Source organism: Haematobia irritans, chromosome 2 (assembly GCF_050003625.1).
Source record: "Haematobia irritans isolate KBUSLIRL chromosome 2, ASM5000362v1, whole genome shotgun sequence".
Classification (NCBI taxonomy): Eukaryota; Metazoa; Arthropoda; class Insecta; order Diptera; family Muscidae; genus Haematobia; species Haematobia irritans.
The window spans coordinates 94469331-94479782 of NC_134398.1; the positions used below are offsets into that span (position 1 = coordinate 94469331).

Genomic DNA, 10452 nt, shown 5'->3' on the forward strand with positions numbered 1-10452 from the left:
ATTTTACTTAAAATAGTCCTTTAAGGATTTTTGTACTACATCGACTTGTAGGCTTTTTTGAACGGCTTCTTCTTGAAGTTCTCGTAAAACTAAAGACTTGGATGTATCGATATTATTTTCTTCACTCCATTGAATGCATGTTTCCAAACATTTCATGGCATCTACATGTCTTACTCTGGTCTTAGTTCTTGATGCATGCCGTACTACCTCAATGTTCTCTTCCTCATCCTCATCGCTAAAATTATCCTCCAAATCATGATCATTCCATTCAATTATATCGTCTGGACTGAAAGTGAGCTAAAGAGTTGGAGAGTATTGTAAATTTGTGTGATTAAAAACTTGTGTTTACTCACGGTGGGAAAAATCGAACTGAGCAATCGTACTCCGCGCCTTATGCAAACAACTTCATCTTGTTGAGTTAGGATGGAGAGAGGAATGTCTTCTTCATCGGTAGTTAACTTTTCACTCAAAATTTTGTTCCAACTACTCGCCAATGTTTCCTGCTTTACGGTTTTCCAAGCTAACCCAATCATGTTTGCTGCATCATACAGACTTAAGTTTTTTTTAAATTCCACTATGTTGTCTGATTGCGACGAAACAATTTTCGATAAAACGCTACTTCCATAATGCATTTTCAGCATACGAATTTGATTTTGATCCATTGGTTGAACAAGTGGAGTAACATTTGGTGGCATATAAAGCGTCCATATTTTCCCATCTTTAGTTTGCTTTGTCAACTCTTCTGCTGGTGGATGACAAGGAGCATTATCCAAAATTAACAATGCATTTAGTGGAAGCTTCTTCGATTTTAAAAAATTTTCAACCTAGGGAGAAAGGAAATCAATAATAATTTACATGAATTGCGCTCTAAAAACTACTCACCTCTGGAACAAACATTTCTAAAAACCAAACTTTGAATATACCGGAATTCATCCACGAGTTTTTTTGCGTGGAGATAGTTTAAGGGCAAAGTCTTGTTTCTGAAGGACGCGGCTGCTTGGATTTTCCTATAAGCAAGGGTTTTATTCTTTTCGTACCAGACGAATTAGCACAAAGGAGAACCGTCACTCTTTCTTTCGACAATTTTCTTCCGGGGGCTGTAACTTCTTCCGCGTGGAAGCATTTTCCAAAATAAACCTGTTTCGTCGGCATTAAAAACTGCATCAGGTGTTAACATATTCGATTTAATGATATCCTGTAATTCTTTTTTAAACGGTTCAACAGCGCCTGCATTCGAAGATAACTTCTCTCCAGATTCCTTAAGTAGACGAATACCATATCTTTTTTTGATTTCGTAAGCCAACCGTCACTTGCATTAAATTTGCCACGCTTCAGTTTTCTCAGAATTTCAATAGCTTTTGTTTTTAATGTCATTCCACTCACGGTAACAAATTTTTTTCTTTGCTGAAGAAACCAAGCGTAAAGTTTGTTTTCCATTTCTGGGTATTCTCCTACTCTTATATATATATACTTATATATATATATATATATATATATATATATATATATATATATATATATATATATATATATATATATATATATATATATATATATATATATATATATATATATATATATATATATATATATATATATATATATATATATATATATATATATATATATATATATATATATATATATATATATATATATATATATATATATATATATATATATATATATATATATATATATATATATATATATATATATATATATATATATATATATATATATATATATATATATATATATATATATATATATATATATATATATATATATATATATATATATATATATATATATATATATAAGAGTAGGAGAATACCCAGACATGGAAAACAAACTTTACGCTTGGTTTCTTCAGCAAAGAAAAAAATTTGTTACCGTGAGTGGAATGACATTAAAAACAAAAGCTATTGAAATTCTGAGAAAACTGAAGCGTGGCAAATTTAATGCAAGTGACGGTTGGCTTACGAAATCAAAAAAAGATATGGTATTCGTCTACTTAAGGAATCTGGTGAGAAGTTATCTTCGAATGCAGGCGCTGTTGAACCGTTTAAAAAAGAATTACAGGATATCATTAAATCGAATATGTTAACACCTGATGCAGTTTTTAATGCCGACGAAACAGGTTTATTTTGGAAAATGCTTCCACGCGGAAGAAGTTACAGCCCCCGGAAGAAAATTGTCGAAAGAAAGAGTGACGGTTCTCCTTTGTGCTAATTCGTCTGGTACGAAAAGAATAAAACCCTTGCTTATAGCAAAATCCAAGCAGCCGCGTCCTTCAGAAACAAGACTTTGCCCTTAAACTATCTCCACGCAAAAAAACTCGTGGATGAATTCCGGTATATTCAAAGTTTGGTTTTTAGAAATGTTTGTTCCAGAGGTGAGTAGTTTTTAGAGCGCAATTCATGTAAATTATTATTGATTTCCTTTCTCCCTAGGTTGAAAATTTTTTAAAATCGAAGAAGCTTCCACTAAATGCATTGTTAATTTTGGATAATGCTCCTTGTCATCCACCAGCAGAAGAGTTGACAAAGCAAACTAAAGATGGGAAAATATGGACGCTTTATATGCCACCAAATGTTACTCCACTTGTTCAACCAATGGATCAAAATCAAATTCGTATGCTGAAAATGCATTATGGAAGTAGCGTTTTATCGAAAATTGTTTCGTCGCAATCAGACAACATAGTGGAATTTAAAAAAAACTTAAGTCTGTATGATGCAGCAAACATGATTGGGTTAGCTTGGAAAACCGTAAAGCAGGAAACATTGGCGAGTAGTTGGAACAAAATTTTGAGTGAAAAGTTAACTACCGATGAAGAAGACATTCCTCTCTCCATCCTAACTCAAGAAGATGAAGTTGTTTGCATAAGGCGCGGAGTACGATTGCTCAGTTCGATTTTTCCCACCGTGAGTAAACACAAGTTTTTAATCACACAAATTTACAATACTCTCCAACTCTTTAGCTCACTTTCAGTCCAGACGATATAATTGAATGGAATGATCATGATTTGGAGGATAATTTTAGCGATGAGGATGAGGAAGAGAACATTGAGGTAGTACGGCATGCATCAAGAACTAAGACCAGAGTAAGACATGTAGATGCCATGAAATGTTTGGAAACATGCATTCAATGGAGTGAAGAAAATAATATCGATACATCCAAGTCTTTAGTTTTACGAGAACTTCAAGAAGAAGCCGTTCAAAAAAGCCTACAAGTCGTTGTAGTACAAAAATCCTTAAAGGACTACACCCAGAAAAAAGTGCCTTCGAAACTAAAGGAAAAATTTTTCATCAATATAGTTTATCCATTTTATTTCCATTAAGGTAAAATTTTGTGAGAAATAATAAAATTTACTCGTTTCAGTAAAAATATCCTATACTGTAAGCAGTTAGGAATAGTTCATTAACTAGAATAAGGCATGGAATTTTACTCATACTATTTTCTTCGCTGGGTATAAGAATTTACTACTGAACAAGAAAATTTTATTCACCGATAACAAAGCATTCGTAAAAATAAACAAAACCCGAACTAAAACCAAGTTTCCTCAAAATTAGTAAAATTTCTTATAAAATGATAATTGCGACTTCCTTTATAATAGAAAGTTTTTCATACATACGAACAACACTTGGCATAGAAAAATATTTTAGTTCATTCGTACTAAGAAGTATGCAATCCAATCAAAACTTAAGGAAACACACTTGTTAGAATATAGGAAATTTTCCTATATTTCTATTGTCTACCTGTAATCGATACCTGTCATCGCAATCGATGTGTTTGCGCGTGGGTGTAATCGATATGTTTGCGCGTGGGTTGTTTTTTTAGTTGGAATCGCGTTGTTGTGGTATACGGAAAGATTGTTAAAAAATAATATTGTAAAATAATATAATAAATAACAAATAAAATATATAAAATATTTATTATTTTAAATTAGTGAGAAAAATTTTCGTTTTTTGAAAATAAATCTATCAATGTTCGTGATGGTATATAAAGAAAGAAAACACCAGCAGAATAACAACCCTTTCATTTGTCTTCATTTTGGAATCTTCAATTATCAGGTAATATTCAGTGACGCTAACCTTTTGTAACAAAAATGGTTTATGATTTTTTATATTTGTAGGTATTGAAATTGTAAAAGGAGGACAAAATCGTTAGGCAGCAACTTATTAAAAGTGAAAAGTACAAGAAGAAGAAAAAGTGCGTTTTACAGTTGATAATATCATATGGAAACTGGAAACAGCGGAATAATAAACTAATATTTCAAGGAGATTCGATGCTGTTGATTCTTAATAAGTATATTCAATGTATTAATAAAACATGTCTTTTATTGAAGATAAAATTGCTCATATAAATAAATAAAATTGTATTTAAAAACGAAGGTAAGCAGTTCTAATTATGAAGTAAAAGTTTTACCACAAATGTGTAAGATTTGTTCAAATGAATGAAAAAATTTCAATAAAATCATTCCATATATGAATTCAAATCAGTTAAATTTTTTCATTCTGTAGTATAGTGGTACATAAATATAGGAAAATGTTAACTAATATATGGAATGCATTATACCTAATTTCTACGAAAATCACATCGTTCAAACAAATAAAAATGTCTTTGGCGCTATACGAAGTTCAACTTTCTTCACAATGAGTTCATTTTAACTTAAAGAAGGGGTCACTTTTTTCTGGGTGTATTTTAAGTAAAATTATAGTTTAAATACGTATTTAGCATCTTAATTTATAGAAAAACGCTTTGGATTTAGTGTTAAAGTACGGATTAATAAACAAATAATCTTTATTGACAAAAGAGGACTTATTAGATCAATTACTTAAACCGGAAAGAGAAGGAGATAAAGAAGATGAAAATGACGTAAGCATAACATAAATGATAATCGATTGGTAACACAAATATATCCTTAGTACGATAACGATAACAATTTAGAATGTTACAAACAGTAAAAGTGAATTATCTCAACACCCCTTCTCATTCTAAATTCTCTTTTTTAAGTTTTATTTTTTCTTTAATATATTTCAATTTAGTAGCTGACAACGGCTTCGTTAATAAATCGGCTTCCATCTCATCAGTTGACGTATATCTGCATTCAATTATCCCTTTAGCAATATAATCTTTGATAAAATGATATTTAATATCAATATGCTTCGTTCTATTATTCAGTTTAAAACCTTCAACAATTTTGATACAACTCTGGTTGTCTTCATGAATACAGATTGGACCTTCCACGATTTCTCCGAAATCTGCTAGCAAGCGTTTCAACCATAAAGCCTCTTTAGCCGCCTCAGATAGTGCAATCAGTTCAGCTTCTGTAGATGACAATGCGACGCATGTTTGCTTACGACACGCCCATGACACAACTGCTCCGTAAATTTTAAAAATGTAACCACTGTTGGATTTTCTGTTGTTTCTGTCTTCGCCCCAATTCGCATCCGAATAGCCAGTAAGAATTTGCATGTCATCTGGAAATATTTGAAGTTTTATATTTAACGAACCCTTTAAATATTTCAAAATTCTTTTTAGTTCCGACCAATCTTCTTCATTTGGATTACAAATTTTTTGGCTTAAAATATTCACCGCTGCTGTAATATCTGGTCTAGAATTCAGTGATATATATAACAGACATCCGATGAGTTTCTGATATTTTTTGTTGTTAGTTAATAAATCTGCATCCTTTTTCGATTTTCCATAGGATACGTCCATAGGTACCGACGACGGTTTTGAGTTTTCAAGACCAAAATCTTTTAATATTTTATTTATGTACGTCGTTTGTGCTATAGAATAATATCCATCACTTGATCTTTCTACTTCAAGGCCTAGATAAGTTTTGATTTTACCCAAATCTCGAATTTCAAATGAATCCATAAATATATCTTTTATTTTCCGTATTTCAAAATCATGTCCAGATGCAATCAATATATCGTCAACGTATATTAAGATAAATATCAAGATCTCCCCTTCTGAACGCACATACATGCATGGGTCAGCATGGCTTTGCTTAAAATTGTGGTTCATTAAAACATTATGTACGGTTTGGTTCCAAGACATAGCCGATTGTTTGAGCCCGTATATTGCTTTTTTGAGAAAACATACCTTATGTTCCTGTCCCTTTTTCTCAAAGCCTTTTGGTTGGTGCATGTATATTTCTTTAGATAAGCTGCTATTCAAAAAAGCTGTTTTACAGTCCACATGATGTATTTGAAACTTTCTCTTCCCACATATTGCAAATAGGGCTCTTAAAGTGGTGTGAGAAACAACAGGAGCAAAAACAGATTCATAATCCACACCGATCTGCTGTGTGTAGCCTTGAGCCACAAGTCTCGCTTTAAAATCAATAGTATTTTCGCCTTGTTTTTGTTTATACACCCAACGACAGCCAATTGCCCTTCGACCTTCCGGCAAGTCTGTGAGCTCCCATACCTTATTAGTTTCCATGGACTCGATTTCTTTTTCCATTGCCTCATACCACTGGGATCTGTGTTTACTTTTCATCGCTTGTTCGTAATTTTCGGGTGTAACCTCTATTGTTGCACACAAATACCTCTCTGGAACTTTTCCTTTCGTTGAACGATTAGATTTTCTTACTGTTGATATTTGGGGTATGTTTACTTCCCCGTCTTCACTAGCAGGTACGTAGTCGTTGTCTTGGCAATCATCAAAGGCATCAGAACTTACTGTGGACGAGTCTAAGCTTATTTCGTTCTCTTTGTTTTGATCAGAAGAATCGCTGCAGTGCTTGAAAGTAAGTTCGACCACTTTATCACTACTATCTGTCATCAGCTGTTCTTTCTCCATACCTTCAATTTTATTTACGAATGTGACGTCACGTGATATGTGAATCCTTTTGTTGTTGTCAACCATACGGTAGGCTTTTGATTGTTCATCATATCCGACAAAAAACATTTTGGAAGACTTTTCACTTAATTTTTTTCTCTTTTCTTTTGGAATGTGTACATATCCTATTTCGCCGAAAACTCTTAAATGGCTTACGTCTGGGATCTTACCAAAAAGTCGTTCATACGGTGTTATACCCGTTGTTCGTGTGACAATACGATTCTGTAAATAGTTTGCTGTGCACACAGCTTCTCCCCACAATTCTTTAGGCAGTTTCGACTCGGCTAGCATGCACCTTACCATTTCTATCAAGCTGCGGTTTTTGCGTTCTGCTACGCCGTTTTGTTCTGGGCTGTATCCAGCTGTAAATTGCATTTGTATGCCCTCATTTTCTAAAAATTGTGTAACATCATTGTTCACGTACTCTTTTCCTCGGTCAGATCGTATTATCTTCGGTTTTAAATTAAATCTGTTGTAAACTGACGATATGTATTTCTTTAGTGTTATAAACACATCCGATTTTCTTTTTAAAAGAAACACATCACAATACCGACTGTAGTCGTCTATGAAAGTTAATATATACTTGTTTTCACTAGGAGTAAGCACCTCCATCGGCCCGCAAAGATCTGTGTGAAGTAATTCAAATATCGATTTTGTGCTTATACCAGACTTTTGAGGAAATGGTGAACGTGCTGATTTGCCAAGGGGACATATTTCACAACGTTCATGACTGTTGCATTCACGGATATGTAAACCTTTTACCATATTTTTCTGGTCCATTGTTTTTAAGGCTTCTGCTTGCCTGTGACCAAATAACTTGTGCCAATGATGAATACACTGTTTACCACATACAGCCATATTTACATGTTCGCTATCACCGCATGCATATAAACCTGAATTTAATTTTGCAACCATTACAATTTCACCATTCCTTTTGACCACACATTCATCTACCTCGAATTTTACCATACAGCCCTTTGCTGTCAGCTGTTTAACGGATAATATGTTCAGGCTAATGGTCGGCACATACAAAACATTGGACAGAGTTATGTTGTTTACATTTTTTCCATCTACTTTTACATTTATTCGCACTGTTCCTTCACCACACGACGTTACGTTTTCTTCGTTAGCCAATTGAATGTTTTTGTTTACACTTTTATCAATTTTAGTGAACAGTTCAAGATCTTTACAAATATGACACGAAGCGCCAGAATCGACGATCCAACTCCCGGAACTATTTGTTGTTACCAAACAAAATTCATTACTAGTAACCATATTCGCTTTCTGCTTTTCGTGCTTCTTCTTCCATTCTTTGTATTTCGTACACTCCTTTTTGTTGTGACCTTTCTTATGACAGAAAAAGCACTCTATTATGTTTGACTTGCTGTATTCGCGCTTTGCTGCCAACAACGCCTTTTGTGATTCTATTTTGGTAGATTTTGAATGTCGTGAAAACTCCTCTATCAACTTTGATTCAACATACGATATTGTTAGTTCTTCTTCATTTCTTGACTCGAGAGCTGTGATTAAATTATTAAAGTCTTTTGGGAGGCTACTCAGAAGCATAGCAATATTCCACTTTTCATCGAACGTTTCCTCACCCAAATTTTTCAGCTTCAAAAACAGATCACGCATCAAACCGATATGAGTTTGAATATCATCACCATCGTTGAATCGCAGACTACATATACTCCTTATAACGCTAACTTTATTGCTCAATGATTTTCTTTCGTGGTAATTCTGAAGGCTAGTCCACATTTCTGTTGCTGTCCTGCATTGCCGAATAAGGTGTAGCTGGTCATCTTCTACGGATAATGATATTGTTGCTCTAGCACTGTTGTCCTTTCTGATCCATTCCTCTTGATTTGTCTGTGGTTTGGGATTCGTTAGAACACACCATACACCTTCCTTAATAAGCAACATCTCAATTTTAAATTTCCAAGTGAAATAATTATTGGCATTCAGTTTAGCCACCACTAATTTAAAATCAGTTGCCATTTTCAATAAACTGCAGATGTTTACTAATACCGTCTCTTAAATGTGAGCTTCTGGGCCCATAACCTATAGAAAAACGCTTTGGATTTAGTGTTAAAGTACGGATTAATAAACAAATAATCTTTATTGACAAAAGAGGACTTATTAGATCAATTACTTAAACCGGAAAGAGAAGGAGATAAAGAAGATGAAAATGACGTAAGCATAACATAAATGATAATCGATTGGTAACACAAATATATCCTTAGTACGATAACGATAACAATTTAGAATGTTACAAACAGTAAAAGTGAATTATCTCAACATAATTTCATCTAGTGCTTACAAAGCTCTAGTTGTATGACAGAAAAATGTGAATTTCCAATAAAAATTAAAGATTATAAAACGTTTTAAATTTCAGTTCGATTTAACGCATTTTTTTATAACGAAAGGGCCTGACAATATATCGTTCGTAAAACCGAGCTTCGACTGTATATCCCATATATATATTTCGCCCTATATGGACTTATATGGCCCCAGAAGCCAGAGTTTTACCCTAATTTGCTTAAAATTTTGCACAAGCAGAACAATTACTACTATAGTCAAGTGTGCCAAATTTTATTGAAATTGGTTCAGATTTAAATATAGCTCCCATATATATCTTTCGCCCGATATGGACTAATACGGTCCCAGAAGCCAGAGTTTTACCCCAATTTGGTTGAAATTTTGCACTAGGAGTACAATTAGTAGTAGTCAAGTGTGCCAAATTTTATTGAAATCGGTTCAGATTTAGATAAAGCTCCCATATATATCGTTCGCCCGATTTACACTCATATGACCACTGTGGCCAATCTTTTACACCGATTTATTTGCACAGGGAGTAGAATTAGCATTGTAGCTATGTGTGCCAAATTTGGTTGAAGTCGGTTCAGATTTAGATATAGCACCCATATATATCTTTCGCCCGATTTACACTCATATGACCACAGAGGCCAATGTTTGCACCGATTTAGTTGAAATTTTGCACAGGGAGTAGAATTAGCATTGTAGCTATGCGTGCCAAATTTGGTTGAAATCGGTTCCGATTTAGATATATCTCCCTTATATAGCTTCCGCCCGATTTACACTCATATGACCACAGAGGCCAATTTTTAACTCAGATTTAGTTGAAATTTTGCACACATTATAACGACCTTCCAATTTTTTGATACCATTTTGGTAGTACTCCTTCGGTTTTGCCTCAAAATAGGTCTCAGTTTCGGCGATCACCTCTTCATTGCAGCCAAAATTTTTCCCTGCGAGCATCCTTTTGAGGTCTGAGAACAAGAAAATGTCGCTGGGGACCAGATCTGGAGAATACGGTGGGTGGGGAAGCAAATTCAAAGCCCAATTCATTAATTTTTGCCATCGTTCTCAATGACTTGTGGTACGGTGCGTTGTCTTGCTGGACAACACTTTTTTTCTTCTTCATATGGGGCCTTCTTATATATATATATATATATATATATATATATATATATATATATATATATATATATATATATATATATATATATATATATATATATATATATATATATATATATTATATATATATATATATATATATATATATATATA

At 33.4% G+C, this 10452-nt stretch overlaps 1 long non-coding RNA gene across 1 annotated transcript; it reads left to right on the plus strand.

Annotated features, from left to right (window-relative positions):
- Positions 1 to 3651: 3651 nt before the first annotated feature.
- Positions 3652 to 4396, plus strand: LOC142223339 (uncharacterized). Its single transcript, XR_012718688.1, has 2 exons — positions 3652 to 4076; positions 4139 to 4396. It is a non-coding gene; the product is annotated as an uncharacterized LOC142223339 (long non-coding RNA).
- The last annotated feature ends 6056 nt before the right edge of the window (positions 4397 to 10452 follow it).